This window comes from Callithrix jacchus, chromosome 22 (genome assembly GCF_049354715.1).
Source record: "Callithrix jacchus isolate 240 chromosome 22, calJac240_pri, whole genome shotgun sequence".
NCBI lineage: Eukaryota > Metazoa > Chordata > Mammalia > Primates > Cebidae > Callithrix > Callithrix jacchus.
This window is the reverse complement of record NC_133523.1, coordinates 26,343,543-26,352,627: the sequence shown is the minus strand read 5'-3', so window position 1 is coordinate 26,352,627 and position 9,085 is coordinate 26,343,543.

Genomic DNA, 9,085 nt, shown 5'->3' with positions numbered 1-9,085 from the left:
CCTGTTTTAATAAGTGAGGGTTTCGGCACCAGTTAGAGTAATGCGGTGTCTGCAGTTGTAGTGACATCTAAGACTCACAGAGGCTTACGACAATAAGACTTACTCCTCGCTGTGGGCCAAGTCCATGGACAGCAGGGCACCGCTCCAGGTGTCCTCACTCAGGGGCCCAGGCAAATGCAGCGGCCACTCTCTGGAATACTGCTGGTGCCTGGAGCAGAAGGCAGCTTACTCTGACCACAGTTCACGGTCATAGAAAGTCCCACGGTGACACCCAACTCTTTGTGACCGCTACTATCTTCCTAAAGTTGTATCTCTCTCTGGCTCTGCTTTGATGTCTTATTGTAATCTCAGATGTATGCCTGGGCACGGTGGCGCATGTCTATAATCACAGCACTTCGGGAGGCTGAGATGGGAGGATCACTTGAGGCCAGGCATTTGAGACCAGCCCGAGCAACCTAGCAAGACATCGTGTCTCCAAAAAGGAAAAACAAGAAGCAAAAAATGAGCTGAGTGTGATGGCACATGCCTGTAGTCCTAGCCACTTGGAAGGCTGAGGTGGGAGAATTGCTTGAATCTGGGAGGTGGAGACTGCAGTGAGTCAGGATCATACCACTGTGCCCCAGCCTGGCCAACAGAGCAAGTCCTGACTTAAAAAAAGTCTCAAATGGAATGTTAACAAAATTGAGCTCTTAATTTTCCATACTTCTAATTACCTCTCACCTCCGTAAATGATACCCCTCTCTACCCACTTGCTTAAGTGAGAAATCCAGGCATTGTTCCCAATTTTCTTTCTTTATTTCAGTTGCCACATTCAGCCCACCTGCAAGTCTTATTCAAAAATCGTTTTGGAATCTGACTGTCTTTCTCCATGTTTACCGCATCCACTTGTCTCAATGCTGGCTTCCCTTAGAAGTGGATCCTGCTATAACGATGAAAATGCAAATTATTTATTTGGGTGGTACCTGAAACACTGATAGGGGAGTGGGAAAGTGAGACAGGTGAGATAAAAAGAAAACCTAGCTGGGCGCAGTGGTTCACGCCTGTAATCCCAGTACTTTGGAGGCCAAGGCAGGTGGATCCGAGGTCAGGTGTTCGAGACCAGCCTGGCCAACGTGGTGAAACCCCTCCTCTACTAAAAATACAAAACTTAGCAGGCTGTGGTGGTGCATGCCTGTAAACCCAGCTACTCGGGAGGCCGAGGCAGGAGAATGGCTTGAACCCAGGAGGCAGAGGTTGTAGTGAGCCAAGATCGCACCATTGCACTCCAGCCTGGGAGACAGAGAAAGACTCTGTTTCAAAAAAGAAGAGAAAAGAAAAGAAAATCTTAAAATAGAGGAATTTTATTTTAAGAAAAAAAAAAAGAAAGAAAAGAAACCTTAAAATAGAGGAATAGGATAAGAGGAATCCCCTCTATTTCCATGGTCGTGGTGGGGTCCTTACAGAGCCACATTCAGCTAGATCTGAATTCTGCAGGAACCTCCTGGGAAATGATAAAGAATGTATGTCTTAGGGTTAGCCTTCTTTATGGGGGTTATATCATCAATGGAGACCTGGTCCTGGTGAATATGAATTCTCTGGACTTCTAGGCTGTGCTATAAGCAGGCAGAGCAGCTTCAACATGACTTTGGAGAGAGTCTTCCTGAAAAAAGACACAGGTATTGGTGATTTGAAGTCAGCTGGCTCACTGCACTGATATGGATGTGGGACCAACAGCATTCACCATGGTCCATCGCTTTACCCCTCAGGTCCGCTTGTGACCCACATTAAGTTTATCCTGATGACAATCACAGGACTCTTCAGGGTCAATCACAGCTCATCAATCATCAACAGGAAATTTTGTGGGACAAGCTGTGGCTGGTCCGTTGCTCCTAAGATTGGGGCTTCCTATTCTACATTTTACTCCTTTGCCACCAATTCTACATTCCCATCACCGTCTATCAGCATTCAGCATGCTATAGGCTGCTTGCCTGCTAACCTGCCCTTTCACGCCTGATAGATCTGGGCATTTGGCTCTCAGACCTTTGCCAAGCCATGGTCCTGAAGTTACCCATTAACAGTTATCAACAAACAAGGAATCATCCAGATTTACTGCCCAAGGCTGCGTGCGGGGGCTCACGTCTGTAATCCCAGTGCTTTGGGAGGCCAAGGTGTGCAGATGACTAGGCCAGGAGTTCGAGAACAGCCTGGCCAACATGATAAAACCTCGACTCTAGTATAAATACAAAAAATTAGCCAGGCGTGGTGGCAAGTGCCTGTAATCCCAGCTACTTGGGACACCAAGGCAGGAGAATCGATTAAACCCGGGAGGCAGAGGTTGCAGTGAGCCGAGACCATGCCACTGCACTCCAGCCTGGGCAACAGAGGAAGGCTTTGTCGCAAAAAAAAGAAAGAAAGAGAGATTTGCTGCCCAAGTAAGTTCCCTAAGTCCCAGACAAACTCCTCCTGGCTTCCCTCACACAGCAGCAACTCTGTCATTCATGATGAGCTTGGCCAACGCCCTGCCAGGCTGATGACTCCTTTCTTTGCTTACGGGTGTGCTGTGGTAAGAAACTGCAAATAACAAGCCAGCAGCTGCAGCTTCAGCTTCAGTGGACTCCATACCGTGTCCCCTGGTGGCAGTGTTTCTTCCAGGATATCTAGTCCAGCAGAGCCTCACGTTCGGGGGACAGGCAGCAGAAATTCCCCAGGTGGGCCGTTTGGCTTAAAAGAGGAGTCCCCTCCTATTTTCACTCCTCGGTTCCCAGACAAGTGTCCCCTACCTGTTGTGGACACAGCACCATATGTAGTCTTTGGTTCCAAACAGAGATTGCATTTTGAAAAACACCGCTCCTAAACCCACAAAGGACCCTTCCCAATCTGGTGCTCACGTCCTTGAAGTGGTCATTTCTGTATTTTCTCAGGCTGCTGGCAGCTCTGGGTGGCGCAGTGTCTTAGCACAGTGGTATCAGTGGTGTATTTGTAAACTGGTTTGTGTGGGGAGGGGATAGGGGAGGAACGGCCGATTTGTAGAGTTTGGCCAAGTTTTGTTATGCAAATGCTTTCATTATTGCCGATTTAAATCCCCCAAAGATTTTACAACTGCCTCCCAAAATCCTCAAATATTTAACATCCAACTGTCCTAAGCCAATACAAGCTGGCTCCAATCACATACATGGACTGCAGTGCTCGGTTATCTGTCACTGTGGAACGTCTTTCATCATCAGTTTGGTCCCTTGGTGGGAGCCAATGATGTGTGAGATTCTCTGAGCAACCAGACATGGAGACTCTGCAAACAGAGAAGCCACATTCTTCTTAAGAATATGCAACAGTCCCACATGAGGGTGAAACATGGCTGCCTCCACGCGGCAATGTGCCTAATACAGTCCACTTGGGTTGGCCCTGCAGGGGACACAAATGGGTTTAGGATGTACCTACACCTCCAAGCAGCTGTCTCAGGGAAGATCTCACTAGATATTGATAAAGACAGGATTCCATCCGTAAACTCGTTTGAGAAGTGGTGGCTTTGGCACAGTGTTTCAGCCATTCCCAGCTGGAGTTCTGTGCACTGTCCCCTGAAAGGCCGGCTCCTTGGGTGGAAACTCACTAGGATCATTGCCCCCTGGGTCTTATTTGCAAAATGCCATTGGCCCTCAGCAGCTAGGATGGACGGATTTAGCAAATAAAAATTAAAAATGCCAGCCAGGCTCAGTGGCTCACACCTGTAATCCCAGCACTTCGGGGGGCCAAGGTGAGTGAATCATGAGGTCAAGAAATCGAGACCAGCCTGGCCAACATGGTGAAACCCAGTCTTTACTAAAAATACAAAAAATTAGCTGAGCTTGGTAGTGGCACCTGTAGTCCCAGCTACTCAGGAGGCTGAGGTAGGAGAATCATTTGAATGCAGGAGGCAGAAGTTGCGGTGAGCCGAGATCATGCCACTCCAGCGTGGCGATAGAGCGAGACTTGCTCTTGGAAAAAAAAAATTAAAAATGCCCAGTTACATTTGAATTTTGATAAATAATGAACATTTTTTTCAATATGTCTCAAATATTGCATGGGACATACTTAAAAAGATTCATCACCATTCTGTACTTGACCTGGCAGCCCCATCAGCAGGTGAAGGCACTTGGAGAAACTTGTGTTCCCGCCTACCTAGGGCCCCCACCTAGTGGTCTAAATTCCAGTTCTTCCCCAGTAGGACCAGACAGCAAACCCTTTTTCCCCCAGCCCAAAGAGGCTGTGTTGGTGAGTATAAAACCTCCCAGGTTATTCATACTTCATCAAAGACCGTCTAGAGCCAAGATGGCTTAGCTCAGAGGAGTGAGACGGAGGCTGAAGTTCCAGGCCAAGCTGTCTTGGGTCATGTGGGCTTCAGAGAGCCCAAATCTGCCTCCCAGAGGCATAGCAATGACCCTGAGGCTTCTGAGTCCTGGATTAACCAGGCCAAAAAGTTTGGGCAGGGCAGGGTCACACAGTGCTTAGATTTTATCCTTTTCAGTCCTGAAACCACTAGAGAGGCTGTTTTTCAATTCAGAACATCTAGAATGCCAGGGACCTCCCTGGAAGTAGGTTGGGAATCATGGCCCAGGATCCCTCCCCAGACACTGGCACATGTGCACATGGTCCTGCGCAGGATGTCCATTTCACAACTTGACGCATTTGCTCATCCAGGGCACCCACTCTCCCTCCAGCACTCAGCCAGCAACTGGATGAGGTTGGCTTCTTCTCACAGGAGGCCTTCTTTCCATTTGCAGATTTAATTTAGATTAACGTGAAAAAAAACCATGGACTGCTTTCCTGCCGGCTGAGTGAATACTGCTTGATTTCAAGGAGAGAGAAGGGTGTGGGTATGTAGGGGACATCTTCCTAAATCCACTGAGGGAAGGAGGAAGAGGGCAAGCTCATCGGATGGATTCTGGAGCCCTGGGGACACTGACCCGCACCCTGCTGTGCTGGCCAGAATAAGGGTTCCTGAGGATGTTGGCAGGCAGGTTCTTGGAGGCTGGGTAGGTGTGGAGAGGGAAGAATAATGTTCTCTGTAAGGGCCAATGACTCTGGAAAGGCCTCCTGGGTTCAAGTGATTCTCCTGCCTCAGCCTCCTGAGTCGCTGGGACTACAGGTGCCTGCTACCACGCCCACCTAATTTTTTTGTATTTTTAGTAGAGATGGGGTTTCACCATGTTGGCCAGGCTGGTCTCGATCTCTTGCGTTGAAGCAGATGGAGGTAGGGCTGGGCTCCAAGCTGTTCCAAGCCACTGACTCTTCTGCATCTTTTGCCTCCACAACCGGGCAGGTACTGTTGAGACTTGGGTCAAAGAGTGTCGGAGGGGACAGAGAGGCCTGCGAGATCAGGGCAGGAGATCTTGGCACCCCCCCACCACCACCGCTCCAGAAGACACAGCATGGGATGCCCCTGGACCCCTGCAGGTCTCAGGGTCTAGGCAATGAGGGGCAAGGATCCCAGCCTCAAAGTCTCCCTGGGCTCCTTAGCACAGATGGCAGGGGCCACAGTGCTGGTTTATAGTATTATGAAGTGATTCCTGTCCTTTCCTCCCCGAAAAGGGCGAGAATGAAAGTGAAGTAAGGCTTGTATCCGCACCGGCCATCCCTCCTCAAAGCCTCCAGACCGTTTCCCTTTTGATCAGTGTCATTTTGAAATGCAGCTGGGTTTTCACTTCCATCTTGCAACCGTCCCCCTGTCCAGATTCAATTTAGATTAAGGAGAACAAAGGCAGGGCATGTTTGCCCTCCGCTCAATCAGCGGGCAGAGTTCAGCTGTCGTCCTCCTCTGGCCCCGCTCCGGGCTGGGTGGGGCTGGCAGTGGGGGGCATCTCCCAGAATGAATGTGGTGGGGCTCTTGCAGGCATTGCACCCAAGGCAAATCCTTCCTCCTCAGCATCCTTGCTGATCTATTATTCACAGCCTGCCTGTCTCCTGCTCCAAGCTAGAGGCTTCTCCAGGTCCTTCCCTCCCCAAGCTCAGCAGCACCCAGTTCCCCCCTCCGCCCCAGTCCTCTGTCTCAGGGTTCCCTATAAAAACCTGTGCAGGAAAGTCTTGCTTGGGGCGCAAGTCAGGGCTTCCTCACCCCCGTTCATACCCTACAGCTTCTCCCACCACCTATAACTACTGACCTTTTCGATCGCATCTTCCTCCTCAGCTCTTGCCCCACCATGTCCTCACCTGGGCCCTGCCAGGGACAGCTGGCATGCAGAACAGAACTGGACACCTAGTGTGTGTGCCCAGGGAGGCCCTCAGTGGTGGTGACTAAGAGCGAGGCCCCGGCATAGCCGGCTGTGTCTCCCAGCCCCACCCGTACCAGCTGTGTGACCTCACATGAGCCACTGGGTTCTCCCACCTTCCTTTCTCACCCATCAGATAAGAATCCCGAAGAGGCAGCGATCTTGGTGCCCCAGCTGCTCCCCACTGTGTGCTGAGGTTCCAGTCACCTGACCCAAGTCATCTCTGGACATCGCCCCATTTCCCCACCGCAGGAGTGGCGCGAAGCCCTCCCACACAGTGTTCCTGCGCACACCCCACTTGAGCGTGTGCCACGGAATCAGGCTGTGCACACCCTCAGCCCAGCACAGGGAAGGCCCGAGGTCCTAGGAGGAGTGCAGCACAGCCTTCCTCTGACCTGAGGCCTCCCCTCTGAACAAGATACACAGGAGTTCAACTCCGCCTGCACAGACCCAAATGACAGATGTTTATGTCCAAAGTGGTTACCTGCATAGAACATTCTCACTCTGTTCCAGTCTGCTGGTGGGAGCTTGGAGGCCGCCACCAGCACGCCAGGACGGAGGGGAGGGTCTCCACCCCAGACTCTGATGCACTGAATCACATGCGGTCAAGACTTCCGCCGTTCTAAGACTTGAGGATCTCCGTAGATTAATGACCCTGGCTTGTCCGAAGGGCATGAAATTATGAATAATCTATTCCTGATGGAACAAGGCTTTGCCTTCCACTCCCAGTCCTGTCCCCAGTTGTGGGAGGCTGGGGAGGGACCCATTAATCATGCCACTCAGGTTCCTGCCTGCTCCACATTCGCAGAGTTGAATGTAATGCTCAGAAACACGGGAGGGAGTGTTACAGCATCCATACTAGGGAGGCATTATTTTCAGTGTCAGGCTGCTCGATGTTTTCATAATTTTCATAAAAGAACTGGGTTTTAGGCTCCAAAGAAGGAGTCCACAGGCACACGATGTTGTGGAAGTGCTCTCAGAAGAGCCAGCTGAGCTCCCCATGGGCGTGAGGGCTCTGCCCTCCCTCACCTGGCTTTCCCCAGACCTAGACAGAGAGGGCAAGGGGGGTGCGCTCATCACTCAGCAGCGAGCCCTGTCCTCCCACCCGCAGAAGCAGACCCCCACTCCAGGTGCACAGTGAAATCATCATACCCTCTAAATAGAAGGAGGCTTTTAGGCATGTGCCTGAGCCAGGACCCTCTCAGATGACGATAACAGAAACCCAACTCTGATTTAAGTAAAAAGGGACAGTCAGGTAGGGGTGGGGGAAAGTGGATTGGCTTCAAGAATTCCAAATACCAGGAAGGCAGATGTCCCTTTAGGCAAGGCTGCATCCAGGGACTCAATCGAAGTCGTTGGGACTCCCTGTCCAGGCTCCGTGCTCCAGTCTCGCCCGTGTTCCCACGGCCGGCCCCCAGCTGCAGCCCAGAGTTCTGTGCCTTGGGAGAGAAGGCTTCCCTGCACAGAGCCCTCCGAGCCTCCACTCTGCTTTGTCTTCCTTCTAACCCTGTGCCCACTTTATCTGGTGTTTGCCTCCCTTGGGCTAGGGCAGGGGATTTTGTTGGGTTCGTTGATTTATACCCAGAGCCTTGAACAGAGCCTGGCAGAAAAGGCTCTGAAATATTTGTAGAGTAGATCAATGAGCCCCCGAAGGAAGTCTGTTTTATGTCTTCATCTTGTAGACGGGGAGGTGGCAATCTAGCGAATTCTCTGAGCTCACTCAGCTCACAAGGGGCAGAGCTATGGCTGGACCCCAGGTCACATGACATGACTTCAGACGCTCTGGTTATGAACAGTGCATGTAGACGTGTGGCACACTCAACCTCCAGGAGGCCCTAAATGGGTGAGGGATGCGGAGCGGGGAGGGGTGGGAGATCCTTCCACTTGTGGGCAGTTCTGGAGAGTGGTGGGTGGCAGGGGGCTCTCCTGGCTCCCTTTCATAGCTGCACTGGAAGGCAAGGGTTAGGGGAAGAGAGAGAAGGAACCTATTGAAAGAGCATCTACAATCATTAGCAAAATCTATTGGCTGGCCAAAGTGGCTCACACCTGTAATCCCAACACTTGAGAGGCGGGAGGATCGCTTGAGCCAAGGCGTTTGAGACCAGCCTGAGCAACACAGCGAGACCCCATCTTTACAAGAAAAAATTTAAGATTAGGTCATGGTAGCACACACCTGTAGCCCCGGCTACTCGGGAGGCTGAGGTGAGAGGATCCTTGAACCTAGGAGGCTGAAGCTCAGTGAGCTATGATTGCACCACCACACTCTAGCCTGAGCAACAGTGAGACCCTATCTCAGAAAAATCCTAATTCATCATTTAAAAATCTAATTATTGAATCATTTCATTTTCTGCAAGTCCTGTCTGACCACTGACCTCAGGCCATTAATTTACTGGCCATTTACCTCACTGAGAGACAGCAGCAGGGGACCTTGTCCCCAGCCCCTCTGCAGCCCACAGGGGGATGCCAAGGGTTAGTGCTGGGCAGAAAGCTAGCCCAGAGGTGGCTAAGCCCCAAATCCATGTCACTCTCCACAGCACACTGATTCGTGGCAGGGCTCAGGAGCCTGATGACTGAGCGCCAGCCCCACCGCTCACTGACTCGGTGTCCTCAGGCAGGGCATATAACCTTTCTGAGCCTCAGGCTCCTGTCTGCAGAGTCGCTGAGGAATCCACGGGATAACATGGGCGTTGTCAACACAATGCCGGGCACAGTGGCCCATCGCAGGTGGTCACCTCGGGTGCTGCTGTTTTGAGAGGACCCGTTGTATGTTTCAAGACCAAGCAAGTTGGGAGGCACACTGAGCACATGTGGGTACCGAGGCCCCCTCGAGCCCCTGCTGCTGCGGGAGGGGTCTGGGGCTGCAGAGG